Source organism: Vidua macroura, chromosome 2, assembly GCF_024509145.1.
Source record: "Vidua macroura isolate BioBank_ID:100142 chromosome 2, ASM2450914v1, whole genome shotgun sequence".
NCBI classification, from domain to species: domain Eukaryota; kingdom Metazoa; phylum Chordata; class Aves; order Passeriformes; family Viduidae; genus Vidua; species Vidua macroura.
The window spans coordinates 69,660,999-69,684,574 of NC_071572.1; the positions used below are offsets into that span (position 1 = coordinate 69,660,999).

The 23,576-nt window shown below is 43.2% G+C and overlaps 1 protein-coding gene across 8 annotated transcripts in view; it reads right to left on the reverse strand.

Moving 5' to 3' along the window:
• LSAMP (limbic system associated membrane protein) overlaps positions 1–23,576 on the reverse strand; it is an 889,023-nt gene that overhangs the window by 646,428 nt on the left and 219,019 nt on the right. The window contains exon 3 of one of the 8 annotated variants that reach the window (XM_054002819.1): positions 23,408–23,499. The exons of the other annotated variants lie outside the window; for them this stretch is intronic. The gene's annotated coding sequence lies outside the window, so the exon portion shown is untranslated. The remainder of the gene's footprint in view (positions 1–23,407; positions 23,500–23,576) is intronic. 8 annotated transcript variants of the gene reach the window in all.

The window sequence follows — 23,576 nt, forward strand, 5'->3', positions numbered from 1 at the left end:
TTCACTAGAAATGCATTATCTTAGCATGCAGCAGACCCACAATTACTATCAAATGTCTGGAAAAACCAGCGCTGACCTGTTTAAATCCATCTCGGCACCTTGGCTCAGCCACAACCCAATACAAGGGGGATTTTATCTTTGCACTTGCTTCAGGTTACTACAGAGGGACTTCTGGGCTTGCTCAATGGCAGAGAAATCTCAAAATTTTTAGATGTACTTCTAGGATCTCATCTCTGCAGGGGGGCTGAGGAAGACAACAAAATTCTTGACTGCCCTGGCCAGCAGGTGGGAGAAGGAGTGAGATGACAGGGGAGGGCTCTGCTCCCCTGAGACTATGGAGAGATAAAAAGACTCTTTATTAATAAAAGATGAAATTGGTAGTACTAGATCAACAGCATTAGATCCCCTGTTTCTTCTCCCACAAGTGGGAACTGTAGAGTTTTCTTTTCCTCCTTCCCTGACCACCACCCATGTCTCTGAGACTGGTCCAGGCTTCTCACTTGCATTAGCCCCAGGCCCACTCAGCTATTTCAGTAAAGAACCCTCTCAGCACCACAACCATCAGTGTCTAAGCAAAGCTGATAGTTACTCATATCAGCTGCAAGCCACGTTGTTCAGGTATCACTGTACTACACAGGCTTCTCTCCCAGGACTGCAGTACAGTCACACAGTAGACCAGGACTAACAGCAGTCTGTTGGATACTTCCAGCACAAAAAGTTGTACGCCTCCTATCCAGATGAGCCATCACACTCACAGAGTTGCACTACACTTCTATTTTGGCAGCCACCCAAGGCACACAGAGAACAGTAACACAGGTACACACAGAAAGCACACCATGCTGTCAGACCCTCGCAAGGTCAGGGCAAAACCTGCTTGCAGCGAGGAGTGGATAGGGCACTGAGCAAACTGATCTAGTGGGGGTGGCATCCCTGCCCATGGCAGAGGGGTTGGGATGAGGTGATCTTTAAGGTTCCTTCCAACCCAAGTCATTTTATAATCCAAGCCAAAATCTGCCTCTGCAGTTGCCCTGTGATAGATCTACCTGTTCTTTTCTTAGAAACAACTTTCAACAACTGCTAACACAAACCCAGACTTAATATAAGTGCAAAAAGCTCCACAGGCATGTAATATGTCTTTTGGAAATGAAAAGTGGTTCAAGAGATCTAATCAGCTGAAAGGCAATTCTTTACTGAGGCTGTCAGATGCAGATGAACTCTGCAGGGCTTGCTGGCTCCTGAAATGCCCATCTAATCTACCCAGCACTACCAGACCAGGCCTCCTAAAATCCTGGCTAGCAGCCCTTCCACCTATTCCTTAAGTGCTCTACTCTGTTTTTTTTTTTTTTTTTACCTGAGCATTATTACCCAAAACACATAATTCACTTGAGTTAGCCCATACAGACCTTTGGAGACACTTTGTCTACCCAAGTGCCCTTTTTTTGGACAACATCTATCTATAGAATAGGAGATTCAAAAGCCTCCATGTGTTTTGCTCTAACATACGTGACAATGTCCTGGAAATTCACCTGTGTCGGAAAAGTACCTGACTCTGACGTAGAAACAGTTGCTAAAAGGAAAGAATGCTTCCTACTTCTCCTGCAAAAATAATGACAGCACTTAACCCCAGGGAAACACTACACTAGAGAAAGATGGTCTTGGCAATAATCAGAACAACAATTTGCAGGCTAAAATTGCCATCTTTCACTTCTTCCAGGAAGCACGACTAGAGGATTTTGCAGAATGAATATGACACACAAGTAGGGGTGAAAGAGCATGGAAGGAGCTGCAGCAGGAGTCATGGTAGGTGTGGAAATGCAAGCAAGGATGGAGTCCAAGCACAAGACTCTCGTTCTCAGCTCTGTTCCCCTAAACAGACTATCTCCACAGTGCTGCCATCAGCCAGGTTTCTTACATAAGTCAGATATCCTGGAAAGTATGAAGGCTTTCACATGCACACATGTGTGTGTTCATGCATGGGCTAGCAGTGGGACATGCTAACAAGTGGCCAAAGGCAGCACTAGGCTTTGAGTCCAAGGAGTGGCAGCAAGAGCAGGACAGGATGGTGAGCACGAATCTAGCACGAGCTCACACAGCACAGGGGACCTGCAAACAGGATAGAGGGACACAAAATGGACCAAAAGTAGTATTGGACATAGGGGCACATTTGTTTCATTTAGCTTCACCCCCATCCTTGTTCTTTTTCATACTGTTTTTCTGCTTTGACCTTACATCTCTCTTCAAATTGCACAGTACACAGTGCTGCATCCCCACACCGGTGCCTCACTCCCTTAATTCAAAGCCACCTCCATCATTATGCCATGCTGATCCCAGACAAGCCCCAAAAGGCATAGATCGTTCAACTCTCACGTGGATGTCACCTAATGAAGACATCTATAAATATGGGCACATTAGAGCTCACCATCTGGCTGTGCCTCTTGGATGGCTCTGCTCCCCACAGATCAGTGGGCATGGAGATGGCTCCAGCTAACCAATTATTCCTCTAGCTCCTGCTCCAGCCCTGGCGGGCACAGATGCCCCCAGTGATGCCGCTGGCTGCCGAGAGTGCAGCAGAGCAGGGCCATTCCAAGCGGAGCAGTGAGCCAAGCCCCTCCCTGCACACCATTCCCAGGGCTGGCAGCACTCACCAGCCCCTTTTCCCCTGCAGGGACAGCTCTCATTCAGCACCGCAGCAGCTCTGCGAGGGTGACAAGCCTCCCCCTCCTTCTCTCTGTGTCTGCATAGCACCAGTTTCAGCCTTTCTATCAAACTCAACCACATTTTTCTTCTTTCTCATCTGCCTCTGACACACCTTTCCTTCAGCGCTAGGCACAATTTTTCTGTCCGCTGGTCAAAACGATAAACTGAAAATATTTCTTTACAGGAAGACTCAAGCCCTATCATTTAATTTTTGCTTGCTTGTTTTATTTTAGAAAACACTCTTTTCAGATTGGCTGAAACATTTTACTTGACCTACATGGAAAAAAGAAAAAAAGCCTTTTCCTTACAAATGTCCTTTTTTTTCTATTATGGAAATTTTCCAAAACAAAACTCACTGCAAAATCAGAAATGAAAATGGTTCATCTTCTCCAAAAAATTTCTCCCCTTTCCCTCCCCAAAACTAAGCATGATGGACAAAGAGTGCAAGCCCTCACCAAACTGTGCTTAGAAAGGTAAAATAGCCCTTCTGCTGACATTTTTCTGCCTTCCTGCTCTTTTCCCCTATTTCTCCCTGCAGTCATCTGCCTGTTCCCAAATGCCATCACAGTTGCCAGACCAAGCTCTCAGAGAGGAACTTGAGCACAGAAAAGTTCACTGAACTGCCATGGCACGTTTTGCTCCCTGAATATTCTGTAGCCACAGAACACCTAAGAAGATTGGATTTTCTTTGAGGTACATGAATATTTGATATCCTCCCTCCCCTTCTTTCCCCCCATCTTAATTATTCTCTTATTTTGAAACAGCAGCTTGCATGCAGTATTTAAATAAAGCTGTTTTCAGAGTCACAAGCAGCTTGAAACACTCAAGTCACTCAAAATATATATTGCAAGTGATGTACATTCTCCTGTTCTGTGCATAAGCGGCAGAGAGGAAGGTACAACCTGGGGAATCCATACAGGACAAGGCATTAGAGGAGCAACCTTTCCCTTCTGAAAGCTTGGATTCTCTCTCAAAAAAGAAGTCTGGGCATGTGAGTTGAGACACAGGGTCAAGGCTGTTCCTATGAAAACCACTGAAAGGTCTGGTGCTGCAAATCTTCCTCAGGAAGGTGTCTGAAAATGCAAGGGATGCAGCGGGTCAAAACTGAAGCAGGGAATGGGAGGGAAATATTGAAAGGTGCCATGTGGAAAAATAGCTGCTGCCAGGCAAGAGAGAGAATGAGAACGCAGAGAATCTGCTATACATATGGCTATATTAGATAATTACATATGTACAAAAGGATTCAGAGGGTTTGGGTGACTCAGCAGCTCTACACCTTCAAGGCCAGATCACATAAATCTTTGCCAAGGCCCACAAGCTGCAAGGATCTGGCTTTGCCAGATTTTGAGAAGCCTGTTTTATGGGACTTCTTTGAGAGGATGCCCAAAAGCCCATTTGCTTTGAGTCATGGCATTTTTACACCAGAACATCAGTTGATCCAAAGAAGCTCTGAACACCCAGATGTGCAGAGACCCAGGTGGCTCTAACTGCAGGCTAGGAGCTGGGATGCTCCATGCCTCAAACAAATGGAAGTGCTGCTTCAGGTTCACAGCTATGACATGACACTCAGGGCTGGGGCTGGGCTGTTTTTTGTGGAATCATTAAGGTGGGAAAACACCTTGAAGATGGAGTCCAACCATTTTGGGCAGCTGCATCCCCACAAAGCTGTCCATTACATGGAGGAATGCACATTAATGGAGATTGCCACTTGGACCAGGTGAGGGTGCTACTGACCTAGCAGCTGTTCAAGCTGCTTGAGTGATGGGTCCTGGCTTACTTGGAGGTGTTTCCCTGAACAGCTGAGAGAAAAGGCAGCGAAGTGTGCCTCTGCACAGGTCAGAGGAGGCTGCACACCATAAACGTTTGTGCAGGTGGATGAAGAGCTGTGCCCACAGATGCTCACAGGCAGGGCAAGGAGTAAAAAATGCATATTTGAAAACTCATCTGTCTCTATTACAAAAATGAGCAATCTAATCCCTGTACCACTTTTAAAACTTTGCAGAGGCTTTTATCAGACACAGCAGGTAGCTGGGAGGATGTGAAAGGACTGCCTGCAAATCTCAAGGCCGAGTGCCCTGAGGTTTGACTGAGGCTTCCCAATTGAGGCAGTACTCTGCTGGGAACGTGCAGTAAGAGGGACATATGGCAACTTCCCAAATTTGCCTGTGGAAGAAAATCATGCTCCTCTGCTCTTAGCTGATGTTGCATCTCTGAAGCAGTCCTTCGTTATCAATCATCTACAGTAGATTTTGTGCTCTTATCTCAAAAAATCTCCCTGCACTGTCCACACCCCTTGTTTATAAAACCCCAGCAAAGGTGAGAGCTGCGGTAAGGAAGAAACTTTATCCTAATGGAGAGGTGCTTTTAAAAAACTGAAAAAGTTACAAATGTCTCCCTGCTCTTGAACGTATTTCCTGTTTTGCAATGCAGATTTCTAACACCATGTTCCTGAGCCAATGCTGTTCAGTTATGCTGGGTGAGAAGAGGTGGAATTTTTACTGGGTTCTACATCGGACATGGGAGCACGTTTTTAACTCAAGGAGATGGCCAAGTGCAAACCTTTCAAAGGCAAGAAGAGAGAGATGCTTAAACAAGTTGCATGTACAGAAAACCCCACACGCTGCAAGGACACATCACACTCCGGTTGCCCCATGAGACAAAGGGATTGCAAGTTCCATGCTTTACCCATTGCACAGCCAAGGTGCCCCTCTCCTCCCTCCTGTGCATGAGCCAAGAGACAGGACTAACATGATACACTTGCCAGCAGCTACAGAAAGCAGAGCAAGGAGTACAGCACAAGGAGCACTCTGACAGAAGCACAAAGAATGATATTTATTTACTGCCTGTCAATGTCTAGCCTGGATGTGCTGCTGCATCTCCATAGCCATTATAACTGCTCATTAGACATTAACAGGATGGGATTTTGTTGCAGTCGGGTCATCTGAGTTGATAGGAAAGGGGACAGCAAACAGCAGTGGAGAAATCCAAAGTGAAAGAGAAGGAACAACAATCATCTGCTGCAAGGGTTACAGTCAGTAATGAGTTGGCTGGCTACTGTGCATCACTACTGGTTTCTAGTAAGTGGAATTAGGAGCAGAGTCATGTGTCAGGGGCTCCATACTGTCAGCTGTTAGCAGGGAGATTTATTTAACATGAGTGACAATGGCACAAGCTTTGTCAAAGGAGAAACTCCCTCCTAGCTGCCAGGCAACCAAAAGCATAAAACAGTGGTACCAGTGACCAAACAGCCAGCATGGCTACTGACCCCTCGGCAAGACCCACACTGAAATGCAGCTTTATTATTCATAACAGACTTAGGGCTGTGGAAGATTCTGAAATTTTCACGTATATTATGCACATGCAAAACCATTCAGAAATAACCCAGTACCAATGAGGAGATGAAGCAGAGCATCCCAGACACAATGCAAACCTTGCCCAGGAACATGGATGAGAACACAGCTCCAAATAACCTGTGCACCCCTATTTTACCTGGGGGCCTTTGCTAGGGGAAGGGAGCAGAGGAAAACTGGGAGTGGGCAGGTTCCTCTCCTAACAAACACAGTCTGTGGGAGAGAAAAGAGATCATCTGTCTGACAGAGCAGAATGAGGATAGCAAAGAGAAAACCTTCAGGGAAAATTGCAGTGTTTCCTCCCAGAATGAGCCTGGACTCTGAAATCAGCACACAATACACGAGATTGAACACTTGCAGGCCTGGGCCTGTAATTGAAGTAATCTTGGGTAGAAAACAAAAACCATAGCGTGAACTTCCTGTTTACCTTAAGAAATAGATTACGGTTATTCTCCAACTTAGTTGACTGAAATTACATAGAGAAGCTCAGCCACAAAAGTCTTCTCTGAAAAGTGTGAAAGCTGTAGAATATCTTCTTGCAGAGTTTGTTCTTCTCTGCAACCATCCTGTCTACTCAGCAGATTAACACGACCATTCACTACATTTTAACAAAGCTAAAAGACGCACTGTTTTTTCAACTATGACCATTTTGCTGTGTCTTCCCTTTTGTGTACATGATTTACAAAGGAGGCTTGGCTTCCAGGTCCCAAGACACACTATTGATTTGGAAGTGAATGGGGAAGGAAAAGCCCCAAAACTCCTCTATCTTCTTGATATGCAAAGTGACTTTCCTGGAGTAAGTAAGATCCAAGCAACCAGTCCCAAGTGCTCTGCCTACTTCAACTCTGTGCAAAACTGAATTATGTTTTAAAATGTCTGCAACTACATTTTCTTTCTAGGAAGCCTCATGACCATCCTTGGGAACTGAAGCTGGACAGGTAAAGACTGGAATTACGTTTAGGGAGCATGACAAGAAACAGCACTGGGAACAGAAAAAAAAAATTTCCCAAAATGTATCACTTTTTCTTATCCCCAGGAGAATGTTCCCTTGGATTTCCTCAGCCCAGAACACCAGCTTAATTCACACGGAGAAAGAGCAGAGCAGGAGGAATTCCAAGAAGCTGCTGCATGGTTGCGGAGGTAGGTGTTAAAACACATACAGCCACGTGGCAAACTCACATTCTGATCTTGCCAGACTTGTGTGGCACAAAACTCCCACAGAGGAAGGAGAAAAAAAAAAAAAAAAATCAAGACAGACACACCAGGCTCCTTACAGCATGTGCTTCATCAGTGGGGATATTTCAGGCTCCTTTGCCTCTCTCAATAAAGAGGGTCTGGATTTTTTCACATGGGCTGAGTTGGGAGGGAGTGCTGAGGCACACACAGATATGCCTGTGCCTTTGTACAAAGTCTTGGAGAAAGGGGGCAGTAGCCAACTTATGCTTCTGCTTGCTGTCAAACAGTTAATTGTTCTAAAACAGCTGGGCCAGACAATAGCATCTTTAATGGCCCAGCTTAAGCATGGTCGTGACAGAAATCATAATATTTTTTAATCTCCCTTTCCCAGCCTTCCTGGAAATTCATTTTTAATGACTGCAGTTAGCTTTCATTTTTGCTCTTGTTTTTAATTCAGATAACTTCCTGACTCGTGCAGCTTCTCTCTTCCACCTCAACACTCCCTGTAAATGAAAGGCTGCAATATCTAAAATGAAAAACTGACACCAGGTGCTAACAGAACCAATAGGATAATCTGGTTCACCATTCTTGCCACCTTGTCCTAGACCTGATCAAATATCCCACATGCCCAACAAATAAGGACTATGGACAAGGTTTACTCCATCCCCAAGGCATTTTATAATATAAATTCGCCCTTACAACCAAAACTCAAGCACACAGGTCTCCCCATTACCCTCCCCATATGGCCCATCTTCAAATGTTTTGATCCAAAGTAGTAAAAATGAGATAATGGCAATCTTTGAGACTCATTGTTCCCACATGTAATCACTGCATGGCTATTGTCTGTTGTTGCATGTTTAAACAATGGTAGGAAAAATCACTGTCTTTTCTCCAGAGTTTCAAAACTGCAAAATTTATTTTTTGATCTTTTTTTTTGGCAGTTCCCATGTAAGTGTTAGAAAATGTTTATCGCTGAAATTTCTGTGCTTTAAAATATCTACAACTTTTCATAAAATACCTAAATATACAACAGAGCTCCTCTATCACTTTCCTCTCCCAGTCTAGAGTTCTCCTTATGCATGCCATTCCAGATTCTTATCCCAGACACATGACATGTTCATTATCAAAGTCCTCTGATCTAAGTCTGTCCATTTTTAACACTCAGTTTTGTTTGCATCTATAACTTCACACCTCCATACTCTGCTTCATTTTAGACAACAGAATAAAAATGCATAAAGCTTAATTTATTTTTGTTGTTCCATAGAAGGCTAAATTTGGCTCTTGGGTACAATGTCTCCTTTCTTCGGTTATGAATTTCATATTGAAGAAAGGAAAATTCATACCTTCTCAATGAAATTTTCATGAACTATGCATTGTCCAGGGCTATATATTCAGCAATATTAACCACTAAAGCTGTTTACATTCAGAAGGCTTCCCTCAGCCCAAGAAAGGGCAACATTTATTTTTATGTACTGAAAGGATTTCAATTTCTAGAAAATGCCACAGTCACCTCAAAACATGACTCAGTAACCCAGATGGAGGTCATGATCTTAGAGCAGGAGAAACACCTCCATCATACATGAGCCAACTGTGTTGCCTCTTTCGTAAGACAATATTTAAATGAGCCTCACAGAAATTGAACTCCTTGTTGTTAAACACCTACATTATTAATCTTATAGATTCAGCCTAAATGCTTGACTGACAGTTGCTGGGGCCACGTGATGAAGGATCCCACCCTCACACATCCATTCAGTGCTCAGCATCCCACTGGTGAGTGGGACTTTGCAACTCCACCTCCAGCATGAATTTGCTCAGATGAAGAATGGCTGGGGGAGATGGAAGCAGCAAGGGTGAACTTTAAACACAACTGTCCTTTAAAATATGATGGGCTGGAGCCTGTGGTGCTGAGCACCATCCTATTCTTCCAGGGACAATTCAGGATCTAAGATGGGGACAAATTAAAGGGATAATTCAACAATGAAGGATGGGGGTTAAAAGCAGAGAATTGAGTTTCTGAAAAATAACTCGTGTTTATACTATTGGGTTCACCTATGCAGCACCTAAAAATAGTCATCTACTACAAAGTCTCCAATTTCAGTGGTTTAGGTCAGGTTTAGCAAGAGTTCAGGCAATATCCATATATGCTTGATTTGGCTTAATTCAAAACAGTACCACTTGAAAATGGATAGCCTTAGCAAGACACTCCCTGTTAAAAATCTTTTTCTAAAGCTCACATTATCCAAATTGTCACTTTGTCAGGAATCACAGGAAGAGAAAGTTTAAAAAAAATTCCAAAACAACCCAGTCATTATGAGCACAATGCTATCAACTAGTCAATGCAAATTAGGGTTTAATAAAGAGCTCCCTTTCATCAAATTACAAAAAAAAAAAACAGACAAAAGAAGCCAGGTTCAGTGAACCTTCCAAGAGGAGCAGGCTGGTAGTTGATGCTCTTTAGTGAAGGTGGCTCTCTTTGGCACTGAAGCAGGCAATCCACTTAAAAAGACAATGTGTCTTCAGATGATCCACATCCTGGATATCAACTTGGATGTTGATTTTAAAAATTTTCTTTACAAAAGCTTAAGGTGGAACTTTTATGAGCCCTGAAGCATGGGGAACACATTTTTTTTTCCTTATCTGTTAGTACCCAAGAGTCTCCTACTAAGAGCTTCCTGTTGTACTTCCCTGCACGTGGTCAAGTACAGACTGTCTGAAACAAGAGTGGCATAGTTGGCAAAGCTGCCAGGGAGTAGAAAAAGAATAAAAGATAATTCCCTATTTTATACACAGGAAAACAAGGCTTGAGAAGAACACACTGGAAATTTGGGGCCGAACTCACAAAATAGACAGCAAGTTCAGGGCTTGTGCTAGGACAGACATCCACAGCATTGAACGCACAGGGTGCTGAGTAGGGAAAGAACCCAAGGAAGGCAAGAGTTTTGTGAAGGCAGCTCTTCTGAAAAGCCGTAACTATGTTGACTCACAGAAATGCATGACATAGGACAAGCTACAGCCACCAACAGAAGCGCAGGCATCAAACTTGAGGGGAGTAAGAGGCGATTAAATAAGGAAGCAGCTTATTTGGGGAAAAAAAAAAAAAAAAAAGAAAGGAAAACAACAACTTCCCATTGTGATGGAGAACCCGTGGGATCCATATCTGCAGGAAGGTGGCAGCCCAGATACTGTGACTAGGTAATTTTAGGAAAAATAACAACACTGAAAGTTATGCTGGACAGATGTGATGGGGAATTCAGGGCATTAAGGGCTGGAAAGGGAAGCAAATAATTGCTTTTCCTGTTCTCGTGTGGTGTTGTTACAATTGGGCATATGCACACATTCTCCTTTGAAACCCGCAGGGTGGGCTGTACCACACATTGCTGTGAGGAATAGATGGGCCAAAGGAGTCTGATCTCTGAAAAGGAAATTCTACACTTCCCTCATCAAGAGGGAATAAATGAGAAGTGAGCAAAAAGAAGGGGAAGAGCATAAGGAAGATAAAGAGAGAGCAAAGGGAAGGGAAATGAGAGAGGAGGGGAAGGGAATTTTCACAAGGCAGAAGAGACAACTAGGATAACCAGAGAGAAAAGACAGATTCCTATAGGATTTGATTTTAAAAGCCACAATGTTTTTCTTCAGTCAGCAGCATGTCTGTTTCCCAATGCCTGAAAGCAAACATCAGCTCATGCAGCAAATGCCTGTGCCTGTCGGGGGGCACTGCCTGCTCCCCTGTCCACCCCAAACACAAGAGATGTCAGCTCTCTGCCACCGCTTGCCCTAGCGGGCAAGGCAGGGACTAGTGCACGTGCCACCACCGTGGCCTCTATCTGTCAGCGCTGCCACCTCCCGCACCTCGGGGGCTCCAGCCCATCCTTTACAGTGGCTTCCTCTGCTCCCCGACTTCCCTTGACTGGCTGAAAGGGACTGTGGCATGAGGGGGAGCACGGCAAGGAAAACAAAATAAGTTAAGAGGGAGCTGGCGTTTCCATACAGGATTTGTGGAGTGGATTCAAACCACTGCACACAGGCAGAAAGCAAAGTAAGGAAAGGAAAACAGCAAGAAATTAAAGCAGCCCAGACATACACAAGTGAGCTGTTCTCATGCTTGAATGAAACAAAGCAGAATTAAGACCAGCTTGCCCAGTCCTAGAAGGCTGCACAGGCTTAGACAAAAAGAGAAAGCAGGGCTGAATCCACCACAATTCTGTCCTATGTTGCTCAGAGCAAACAAAGATTGATTCCCTGAATTAAAGCAAATCTGTTCCCAAAATATGGAAATAGGACCCACTTAACTTATGCCCAAAGAGGGGCAGGAAAGCCCTTAGCAAGGGAAGACTGTCCTGCAGCAGAAAGCGGAAGCAGAATTCAGCCCTGCACCATAAAAATGGAATTGTCTCATTTAGACCTTGGAGAGCCTGGTGACTTCGAGTAACCTGTATTTGCTGAAAGCATCACAGGGACTGAAATTTAAGGTTTTAAATGGGTCTGTGAGAGAAAATGCTCCCAACACCTATGAAATCCTTTTGCTACACAGGAATATCACAACAGGACTAGCTAAAAAGGAGAAGTGCAACCTGCTGTATCACCACTTCTTTGTGATTCTGTCTTTTCTTATAATTTTGCCTCTGCTGAGGCCCAACAGTGCTTCCACAGTGGAAAAAAGCGAGATCACACAACAGAGTGAGAAGCTTCTAAGCATCTCCCACAGCCAACCCTTTCCTTAAAGTAATTTCTGTTTAGAGATAGCAGATCTCTTTACAGTTCTGCAGCTCTCTTCCCTAGCAGGCCTTTCATGCACATGAAAAGAAATATCTGATCAAATATATTCCTCTATCATGGCTTTGGAAATATTAACAAGATTTAATTTATATATAATCATATCAGCAGAAGAGTTAATTGAAATATTGAATAACTACAACTTTAACAGGATTGGAACATAATGTTTCAGACGTACTAAGCAGATGATTTATCCACCATGCTATACAAATTTTAGTTAACAGTTGGGCAAAGACTTTAGAGCTATTATTTTTAGCAATAGAAAGGTATTCCCTAGGTTGTGCCAGGGCCTGTGTGCTGAAAAGCATTGTGAAAGTTCAGCTTATTGTGCGTTTTCTTCTCCTATTAGAAGTAAAGGAGACAAATGTGTCTGACATTGTTAATTGGGATCTTGTGATAATGCAGCAGTATGTGCACAGACAAATGAAATTACAGTGCAAATTCACTGACCTTATCCAAGATATATCCAGGGAAGAAAATGGCTAAATGAATTGAATTCAGTGACATGAAGCACGTATTACATTCCCAGGTGTCATATTAATTGTGCATGTTACCAGCAGGACAGTTGTAAGATAGGTACAATGTGCCTAAAATCACTGCTGAGGTTAACTACATAGCAAAGAGATTAGCAATGAAACAGCCCTGAACAACAAGACACCATCTCCACCTTCAGACTTTGCAGAAACTTGTCTACAGACCTGAGTTCTGACTACAGGTTTTCCTTCCTGCAGCCATGGCCCAAAGTCTCAAATGTCAATAAAAATCAAGAAAACTGGGGGCAAAAAGTTGACTCTGACTGCAGTTACTCAGATGTGGACAATCTCCAGTCAATCAAATCAGTGACTTTGCAGAGGTGCACTTATGTTAAATCACTAGGCTGGCAGAGGCTGGTGTTTATCACCAGATTGCAAGTGGAAAAAAAAGTGATGAATCTCAGATGAGATCCCAGGGAGTGGGATTCCTGTTAAAAAATCAGCCACTCAGTAAGGCAGCATGTACTACCAAACTCAGGCTTCCTGCAGTTTTCTCTAGACACTGCTGTCAACCCGTTCCCTCGGGACCTTGCATTAGTCACATAGTTGCGTGGCATCTCTCTCCCCACCTTCTGTGAAATGGGAAGAGTAACACTGCCTTTCCACCAGGGACATATGCAGATAATCATCTCAACCGTTGTGATTAGACACAGTGATGATAGGGGCAAAAGTACTGGGGAGACTGAGGAAGACTGAACTACTCACTGCAAAAGGAGAAAATTGTTCTACCTAAAGTAAGTGATGTGCCTGGCCTTGTGTCCAGGACCAGGTTTCAAGAACCTGAAACAGCAAGTATGAAATACTCTGCTGCAGAAAAACATATGCAGAATTCATGTCCAGTGCTTACCATGTCCTCCATTTAAGTTTAGATTCGGACATTTATTTTAAAATTATCACTAGTGTGTGCAGGTACACAAATATAGAGTGAAATTGTCTGGCTACACTCATATCTTTCTTTTCTATCTGCTTTCACAGTCAATTTTCTGGAATCATGGTATCTCAGTAGAATAATGAGAGAAAATACTGTTAAAATAAGGATTGACCTAAAATTCTGAATAAAATTGAACTCAGCACCTTCCCTCCAATATCTTTGGTATTAAGCTAAAAAGTTTGCAAAGGACTTACTAATTTTGTATTTGCTACTAGAAATATTCTACCTCAGATGTGGAAAAGGTACATGAGCATCCCACTACAGTCCTTACATATGTTTTTGGGTTTTTTTAGTTGTTGTTTTTTTTTTTTTTTCCTGGCTCAAAAAATTTGGTTGCAAAGTCTAGAGAAGCTTCCGTATTTTCCATGCTGATTCAAACCAGCCCTACTTGTTCTGGAAGGATTTCCAGGAAGTGGTAGAAGGTATAAAAACAGCCAAGTCTGTACGAAGCCCTGAAATGATAAGGCAGAGCCGTAGGAAACCAGAATTGTTCCAAATTATTCAAACTTCCTGGACAGGGCAAAGCAAGCAAAAGACTGGACACATCTTTGCAGCTTTACCTGGTATGTTTCCAAAAATGCAGCATGCCAAGGCTCTTGTCAGGGAAATCTTTGCAATGTCCAAATGCCAGCTCATGAAATGATGCTTTGCTTTCCCAGTACACCTCCTGTGCCAGTGGAAATTCTGACCCTACATCTCCAGGCTGCACACATAGGCAAGGTTTCAAGATGGTGCCCTCAAGGAAACAGTGCACTTAAAAGTGTGTCCCAGTGTTTAGAAGAAACTAGCTGCATGTGAGAAAGTAAGGCAGCATCTCAAATGGAAGATAATTTGATTTTAAATGTAAGATAGATAAGAAAAAACAATTGAAAGATTCCTGTATAGTTCAAGCTGTCAAAGAGATGCAGAAAAGCAGTGGTGGTGGCAGAGGTGCAGGTAGGGGAGAGGGAAATTCAGAGCTAGTCTAGATCCTATCTCTCCTAGCTGCAAATGCTGGGAAAAGCAGCAGCAGAGCACAGGGGGTGCAGAGAGCTGGAGCTTTCTCCAGCTGGAAACAGTGTAATAGTATAAGAGTTGTATCAATAAATTCTGTTAAAAAAAATTAATAATAACTACCTAACTACTTATCTCAGCTCCACGATGTATTGCCTTACTGTTTATTAAAAGATAGCTAAATTTTAACAGAAGTGAATGGTCAGTGCCTCCCTTGGGCTATTGTTAAAGGCTGCTTTCATTTTTAACTGTGAAGATTATTCATAAATATACTATCAAAGCCCCTACTGGAAAATGAAAAATCTGTTATGGATCCAAATTTCCCCAACTGATCCTGTGTGCTATCACCAGCAATAGGAATGGAGAGAGGATGAGTCCCAGGGCAAGAATCTCTCCAGATACTGTGGGTTTTTTTTGCTAAATAGATTCAGAGTAGCCCCAGCCTTGGAGATGACAGCAGGAATGCTTCGCCAGCTTGCTCTGCTTGTTCAGACACCATCAGAAAAAAAGCTACTGGCTTGGGGGTGGCTGGTCCCAGTGGCTTTCACAGCTTTAGTAACAAAGCTGAGAACTAAAACCATTAATTTCACAACTGCAAGCAACATTGGAGCATCTGCCAATGCTCCCAGCTTAGCCAGGTCTCCCTACCTCTGCTGTGCTGGCATTGATAAATTCATCACTCCCAGTAATTCTTCATGCCACTGATGACAATTTCTAGAGAGAAAACTGAAAGTCTTTTTCCCAAGTCATGCAAAATGCAGCACATTTAGTAGAAAGGGAGCAAGAAATCCTGAAACTAACACTACAGACATCTGTATTCAGGATGGATATACGTATTCAGATCACTGAAGCCATACCTTACTCTCTTGCCCTTAAACCCTGGAGGTTCATTAAGCCTAAGCCTGGCAGTATTTATATTTGGTGTGTCAACACCGCAAAGTCTTTGAGGGACAGAAGGGCAGGGATTTGGGGAAGTGAGATGGGCAGCCAACATTACTATTTGATTCAATGAGATCCCAGGAAGTAGTTGTGCCCCTAGTTTTCTTTTGTCCCTCCCCTCCCACATGGCTGATCCGTCCTGCCAGGAAGGTCCTAGAAATTAGTTCTTGCAACATCTGAATTCAGCAGCTGCACCTTGTCATTAAAATGCCTTTAAAGCACCTCTACTTCCCTCAGATTATGATATGGGACTTCTCCCTATTTCTCCACCCATAAATCACACATGCGGGAGTTATTAGGGAAGCAATATTTGAGACTGAGCACAGATGCAGGCTGGGAATGGGAGTTTTCAGACTCCACTCTCTGCAGGACAATAATCCAGTCTAACCAATATGCCTTCTCACACTTCATCACAGTGCAGTCCTGCTGGTCATATCAGAGACCCACAGTGCTGCAGCAGAATCTGTGAATGAGTCCTGGATTTCGGCTACCAAACAGCAGCTTCCTCTAAATTCTCAGTATTCTCACTACTAAAGCTATCAGCCCATCAAAGGACTCCCCACAACCTCTGCCCTCTCCTCATCTCCCATCCCAAGGAGAGCAACCTCCCTGCTCCTGCTCTTCTAGCAAAGGAGAAAGCCCCTGGGACTGAAATATCACAGATTCTGAGGATATGATTAATTATTTAAATTGACAAAATTACATTCCACTGGTGACATTCAGCTCTACGTCTACCTTGCCTCTCCCCTTCCCTCCCTGCCAGCCCCCAGCAGTTCTTCCCCCTGTGGACATGTGCCAGCAAGGGATCTGTTCCTTTCACTCCACTCTCTGCTAAATGTTTTTTATTCTCAACCACCTGCCCCAGGCCCTCTCATCAATTATTAATCAAGTGATCCATGAATATGCAAATCAACACATGCACTCATTTTATTAAATTAAATTTAAAAAAAGGAGACACGGCAGGTACAGCAGCAGAATAGATGATGGGGTGGACTTCTCTGGGGAAGTGAGGATAGGTGCTGTCTAACACAGATGGAATAGGATGAGAGGGAATATGCACTATACACAACTAGCAGGAGGATTACTTCTAAAGCCATTCACATGTTTAAAGTGATGTTCTCAGGAATGTGGGGACCGAAAGATGAGTATATGGACATATAGGAGGGCTTTATCCTGCAGCAAATGAAGAATCCACTTTCTAATAATCCAGGTCAACGTGGCACTATGGAGCAGGGCAGGCATGTATGAGACTGAGCTGGTCCAGCTGGCCATGCACAAGGCATTTCCACCTGGCCCACAGCATCCTCTTCAGCAAAAATGCAGCTGGGCTGCATCCGCATGAACAGATAAGGGTAAGCCAAGGACACTGCCTCTAGATAAATCTTCTGAGTGGGAACCACTGCTGCCACCTCTCTGCATCACACAGGAGAGGAATGAGGGAGGGATTCCTTGAAAATTATATCTTCTCCCAGCTGATAACATGCTGAACCATTCCTTGTTAGGTGCTCAAAACAACTCTTCCCTCCTCCATCAAGTTTTCTCTTTGTGTAAAATCCTGTCTCACCTTCACTCCTCCCAACACTCTCTCCACACCTTTACACACTAATTGGTCTTTTTGGATCTCCTAAAATCTTTCTCTGGTGTACAGGGTATGAGCCATGACACTGGCCTGTCATTTCTATCAAATACAAGATTGCCTGAATGCTGATGCTGGATCTGCACAAGCAAAAAACCAAAAAGTCAAATCCCCTTCCAGGACAGGGAAAGGGTGCTGCCACCCACATACCTACAAAGCCCTCTAGGCCTGTAAGAAAAGAGAGAGAACCATGTGGTCTGCTTTCCTGGTCCCTGGTGTTGCGGTGAGCACAGCTAAACAGCTTTAGGATGACTCTCATTCCTAGTTCCTAACACTTTTGCACAAGCATCACCTTGGGTGGAGGTGCCCCCAGAAGAGACCATACTCCTTTCCATCTAAACAGCTTGGCTTTTTCCCTTTCTCCTAGCTTCACCAAGCTCCATGGCACAGGTTGACTCATGTCACCTATTGACTTTCAAGTGGTTTTGAGGGAGTTCAGAGCTGGCAGGGAGAAGGGGGTACCCTTCTTACCCAGGGAGAAGGTGGGGCATGGGCAATCACAGGGCATATGCTTTCTCCACCAACAGAGACCAGTAGGTTATCCTGACTTGCTCTGCGCATTCCTCCCAGATGCTGATATGTTGGCAAGACATTTTTTCTTGTTCAGTAAATCAAGAAAGCACTGGTGGCAAAGGCCACACTATTCTTTCATGACAGCCAGCTTGTGACTTCTGAGATCATCACACCAAACTTCTCTGCAGAGGCTGGGACACATATTGTGTCAGATCACGGCCACATAAGCCAAATGGATGCTGGAGCTGGCAGCAGGCCCCATCCTGTCCCAAGAAGACTTCAAAGAGGTGCTTTGGTCATTGGATTGGGAGACTCCCATGTAGCTTCAGCTCCCCATAAGGTTGTGAGATTTAGGAGATGAGTTTTCTACCTCCTGACAGTGTCATGATTTCAAAAAGTAATTTGCAGAATCAGGAGAATCTGTTACCTCCAGTACAGCTTGCAGCCATACACACTTTATGGAATTGCTGAAGAGAGGCCAGAGGAAAGGTGAATGCATCAGCAGCTGGAAATTACGTGCTCACATAATTCCTTGGCCACTGCTATACTTATGGGGGTACCAGAGGTGGATGGAAGAGGAGGAACAGCTTTCTCAACAACTGATCCAAGACTGTTGCTTCATATTGAGGAGTAATTCTGGTTATAATCCTCCTTCTCCCTAAAACAGCTAACAATCCTGCTGGCAAACACTCATGGCTTAAAAAGTATAAGGCCTAGCCTTAGTGGCACTAATTTCTTAGTAATATCTATACTACAACAGTGTGAAAAGATGCTGCAATGTCAGAGTCACAATGTCAGCACTGGTGCAAAAACTCAAGCATGGGGAATTCTCAACATTTCAGAGTAATGCCTGCACCTGAATGCAAATGCACAAGGATCAAGATGTCAGAGGTGAGTTCAAACACACCCCACACGTTTCACATGTGCAGCTGCATCTTCCCAAACAAGCAAATGTACTGAGATACCTGAGGTGCCGACATGCCCAGAGGACCAGATCTCTGTGCTAGCAACGTGTGCCAAACATGCAGCCATAGGGCTCAGCACCCATAAATGCCTTGCAGGGGTCAGCTTCTTCATTCCTTCAGGGCACCTCACACCCCACCTCTGTATGCAGCATGCTCCTCTGATCTGTTCAGGGAGCAAGGAGGATCCTGTTTTTTAACTTCTGAATGGGAGGGGAAAGGAGAAAAAAAGAATTCCCTTAAGTCACCAGCTAAATGTTAATTTGGAATGTGATTTTTTTTTTTTTTTATGTTTTCTAAATTGCTCTTAACTGTGTGCCAGCACACAGGTAAATTGTTCTTGGCTGAGAAAATGGCCTGTCTCTCTTCTCAGAGATTAACAGAGAAGACAGTGAATGGAGCAGCAAACAAGAGAACCATGCTCCTTTTACAAATCATTCAATGGTTTCCTGACTTCTTTTCTATATATTTTTCAGCTGTAAATTAGTTTCTACTGCTCACTCTAGCTGAAGGCCGTGCTTGCTTGCCATTGTTACTCCCCATTTTCTTTTTAAACAAGGTGGAGGAAGGAAGGAGAAGTAATTTGCTGCCATGGTGACTTCAAGTGAAATGAAATTGCTGTACTTCCCTCCTGGCCCTTCAAAAGCTTCCTCCAGCCATCTTCCCCAAGAACCCCACTCATCTGGCATAGGAATGCCCATGCTTCTCCAGCTCAAAGGGACACTGGCTCCTCAAATGGCAGGCTGCCCTTTTTCTATTGTTGGGAAGAATTAAGGATATCACACTTAGCTCTCTGTCTAGAAAAGTGTTGGAAGGCGCCTACAAGGAGGTCTAACGGACCCATCCAAAACTTCCTAGAAGTAGTGCCAAAAGTGTAACCAGGGAGAATGAACCTGTATGTCACGACACTTTTGTTCATCGGTAGTTAATAATGCTGGCAGCAGAGGTCAGAGGATGGATAGGTGGTTCAGATACTTGCACATTCTTCTCCTACAAAGCCATGCTAAGAAAAGAAAAACAGTAGCTAGTCGCTAGGACTATAAACCCTGCTTCTTTCCCCAGACAAAAATATCACAAGCTACCGTGCCTATTTCTCATATGGAACAACTGCTTCCCTAAACCCATTATCTCTATCACTCTCACTCAACAAGTATTTCCCACAAGTCTGCATTGTAGGTCTTGGTTTCAGTTTTGAGTGGTGGTAACAGATCAAAACAGTTGGGTTGTTCAATTATATAACAAACCTATTGCATTTTTCCTAAGTTTTCCTCTATTGCTCCTCTGCCCTATTAAAGCATTTCCCCATTTTCTACTTAAAAATCTGACTCAACTCTCCTTTCTTATGAGAATTTCCACACTATGGTGCCAAAAGGAGAAAGGAAATCCTAAATGTAATGCTGTAGAAATAGTCCTCATATACCAGTTAGATTCAAAAGGGCTTCCCTTTATCTCAAAAATCATCATTAAGATCTTGTGCTTTTTGAAGCACAAAACTCGTTTGCATTTTGAATGTTATTCTTCATGCTGAAGGAGTGGGAACATGGTTTTTGCCTGGAATTAATACAGCCTGTCATGTTCTCTTAAATATACAAAGACTCACCTGCAGTGGAGGATAGTCTACTGATATAATTAATAATCATGCGACAGATGAAAATATCTATTTGCTTGATTCATGGATCTTGGGTGAATATGACAAATGAGAGACTTATGCCTGCCTTCTTTGCATTGGAAGTTTAATTTACTGCCTATGTAGAGAAGGCATTTCTCCCTCTACTCATTTCTCTCTTGCCAAGATCTTTGCAGCTTATCTCAGAGGAGATGCACACAGTCCCTTATGGAGACTGAGTCAAGTCTTGAAAACTTGAAAGCACACATGCTTTTCTAGATGCCCAACTTGAAAACACACTGAAAGCTTTATCCATGGAAAGAACATCAAGAACTGCCAAGAGGAAACACTGCTTTCTTAACTTTCAAGTGTGGGGCTCTAAAAATGGGGGCATCAACAACAACCAGCACTAGAAATCCCAGCCTTTAGTTCTTTGATGGTTTCCCTCACCCCCATAGGAATTATGGCTTATCCATATTCTTATAGCACAAGAGGATTGAATTTTAGAAGAGTTAACTATACTGCCACTTGCATATGGAAACATCCAACAGCCCTAAACAATACATTTGTGACTGATGTGTGCTCTAACTGGAGTAGAAATTCCAGCAAAATACATGGTTGTGGGAAACCTTTATATGTAGATATCCACAACCTCTTGCACTGTAACAACTCACATCTCTCTCATGAACAAGCTAAAAGAGGTGAAAAGAATTAATTCAGGAAACCTAATCCCAAATAATCAATTTTAAAATTCAGCTAGCTGGATAGGAAAAGAGAAGTCATTAAGACCACCATCATTTAAGGCACTTAGGACAGATGAATCCCTGAAGGAAGGTTCTCTGAACCATGTGGGAATGGTCTGCTGGAAGAGGACCTGAGGAGATGCTCTTGAACAGGGAGCAGAGCTAGCTTTCTGCAGTACCTATCCTTCACATCATACCAGTACATCAGGAACCTCAGCAGGAAAGGAATATCCATATACCTTTGGAATATAGACTTCAGAGGCAGAGCTTTCAAAGTAACCCAAGATCCAAGATAACAGATTTACTCACATATCCCTTTTCCATCTCTGATTTCCAGATATGAAGAACCTGAATTGGACTTCTGTGTCCATGGAATGGGTGCTATGCAGAAACCTTTCCAGTAAAAGTTTAGTTCCCTTTTTTAAATTTTATTTTTCACTTCTTTCAGTCCTGAAAGTAATTAAGTTTCAAGGGCAGCTAATTATAAGCAAAGAGAAATCAGAGGCTGCATGGCTGTCTGTTCGGTGCAAGCTTGGCAAAGTGTTTTTTAATTGGTAACCCTTTGCTGTGTATATTTCAATCCATTTTCCTCTGTGTTTATCGTTGTAGATTCATATTATATCCATGACCTTTCATCTAATGACAGAAGCTCATGCAGAGAAAAAATGATTATTTTAAAAAACACACATTAGAGTTATGAAAGAGAAAGCAAAAAACGGGCAAGAGGAGAAAGCAGGAATGACATGAGACAAGAATGAAGCACATCATAAAATGCTAGATGCTGATCTCTCTCCCTCCTTTTCCTCTGATATGTGGCCTGTGCAGGAGTCCTCCAACCCACAGCTACAGCATTACTTGGCTGATGCTAGGTACGAAGGAACAGCAGCCACTGAAAGCCTTAGAAAAACTTGCTATGCCCATGGGCACTTACTGGGAAGAGACACTCAGAAGTGCAACCTGAACACAGCTGAAAAAATAGAAACTAATATTTCTAATTTTGTGCAGCCAGTGCCACGTTTGGAGTCGTGGGCCAAACTTTCTATGATTCTGAAGTCTGCCTTTGTTGCAAGTCAGAGTTTAATACATCCTCCAAGGCACACTCAGGTGAGAGCTTAGAAACATGAAGCTGAGAATCATTAAAGACAACGCACAACTTGAACTGCGGGGCATAAGCTGGAGATAAATGGGAAATCCTAATTCCAGATCCTAATTCCATACAATTAATGGTGTCATCCCAAATACATGCAAGTTCACGTCCCTGTACTTCCACTGAGTGGAAGATGTAGAAATGTCAACAAAATCCTATTCCTTACTTTTCGGGCAAAGCATTAGCCCCTGGTGAACCCTCAAGCCACCATGCTGACACTGCCTGTGTTTTCTTACTCACTACTGTATGTAGCTGCCAAAACACCAGAGTCTGTGTCCTCAAGTGGCAATGAGATGTCTCAGAGTCCCCAGGTCCCCGTGGTGATGGAACAGCATCTCTTTACAAACAGCTTCTGTCAGGGCTGGGGTGGTTGGTGGGTTGCACATGATCCAATCTGAACTGGCACTTCCCGCTGTTAATGCACAGCTCTTGCCAAGTGCCCACCTGGCTTCTGCAGGAAACAGCTTAGCAGGCACTAGATGCTTGGCAAGAGACTGCAGATTAATCTCAGTAAATTTATATGATACACTGAGCACCAACTGCCTGATCCATGCTTAACAGCACCAGGGATTATCCAGTAGTGAAGGGCCAAAAATATCCAGCAACTCACCCCAGAAATACCCTGATATGGAAACACCTAATACACATCTTTACTTCCACCCTTATGGAAATTATCCAGCATGTATCCCATGGCCTCCCATAAGGAAAAGTCTGAGATGCAATTCATCCAACAGAGCAGATTCTTGATTACTACCTCACACCATGACACTTGTGTTGAGGACTATATCACTCCACAAACTTTCAGAAACAATGTAGGTATTTTTTCCTGAATCTCTTTACTGAAATTATTTTTTTCTGCTTGTGCAATCACTTTTCTGTAGGTTCACACAACTTTCACAGAAAAGAATATAAGAAACAGAATGGATGGATACTAGTGCTATGTTTGAATACCATTATCATATGTAAACTTAAGAAGAAAATAAAAGCAGTATTTAAAAAATTAGTAAAATTGTCTGCAGATAAAGCAATAAACAAATATATTACAGGAGACATTTGTTGATGTTGATGGTCAGGAAATAGCTGCCTTGAGCCTTAGAAATAAAAGCAACTATGCAAAACTTAGTGATATTTCCAGAAGCATGACAGTGCCTAAGACACATGAAATTCAGTGAAACTCATACCCTACCTCAGGCCTTGCATAACACCTGTTTAGAAAACTTCATTCTAAGATATAAAATAAACCAAAGCACAGTTGCTCAAGATTCATGAGCTCTTTAAAGGCACAAGCAGGTACTACACTTTGCATATTTTTTTGGAATCCATCTTTGCATCAGTTGCCAACATATGGTCATAAAGCAACTGACAGGCTCTGGACAGACATCTACACAACCCCCCAAACAAAACTCACCCCTAAAAGGTTTACAGAGAACTTCTTTATGGGGGAGGTTTCCAGAAGCTCAAATGGCCCTTAAGCACAACCCTTCCATCAACTTGCAAACCCTAAAATACTAAGCAGGTAATTTAGAAGCCAAAGAGGAAAAAAATACATTTGCAGAGCAATCACTTATAACTATACA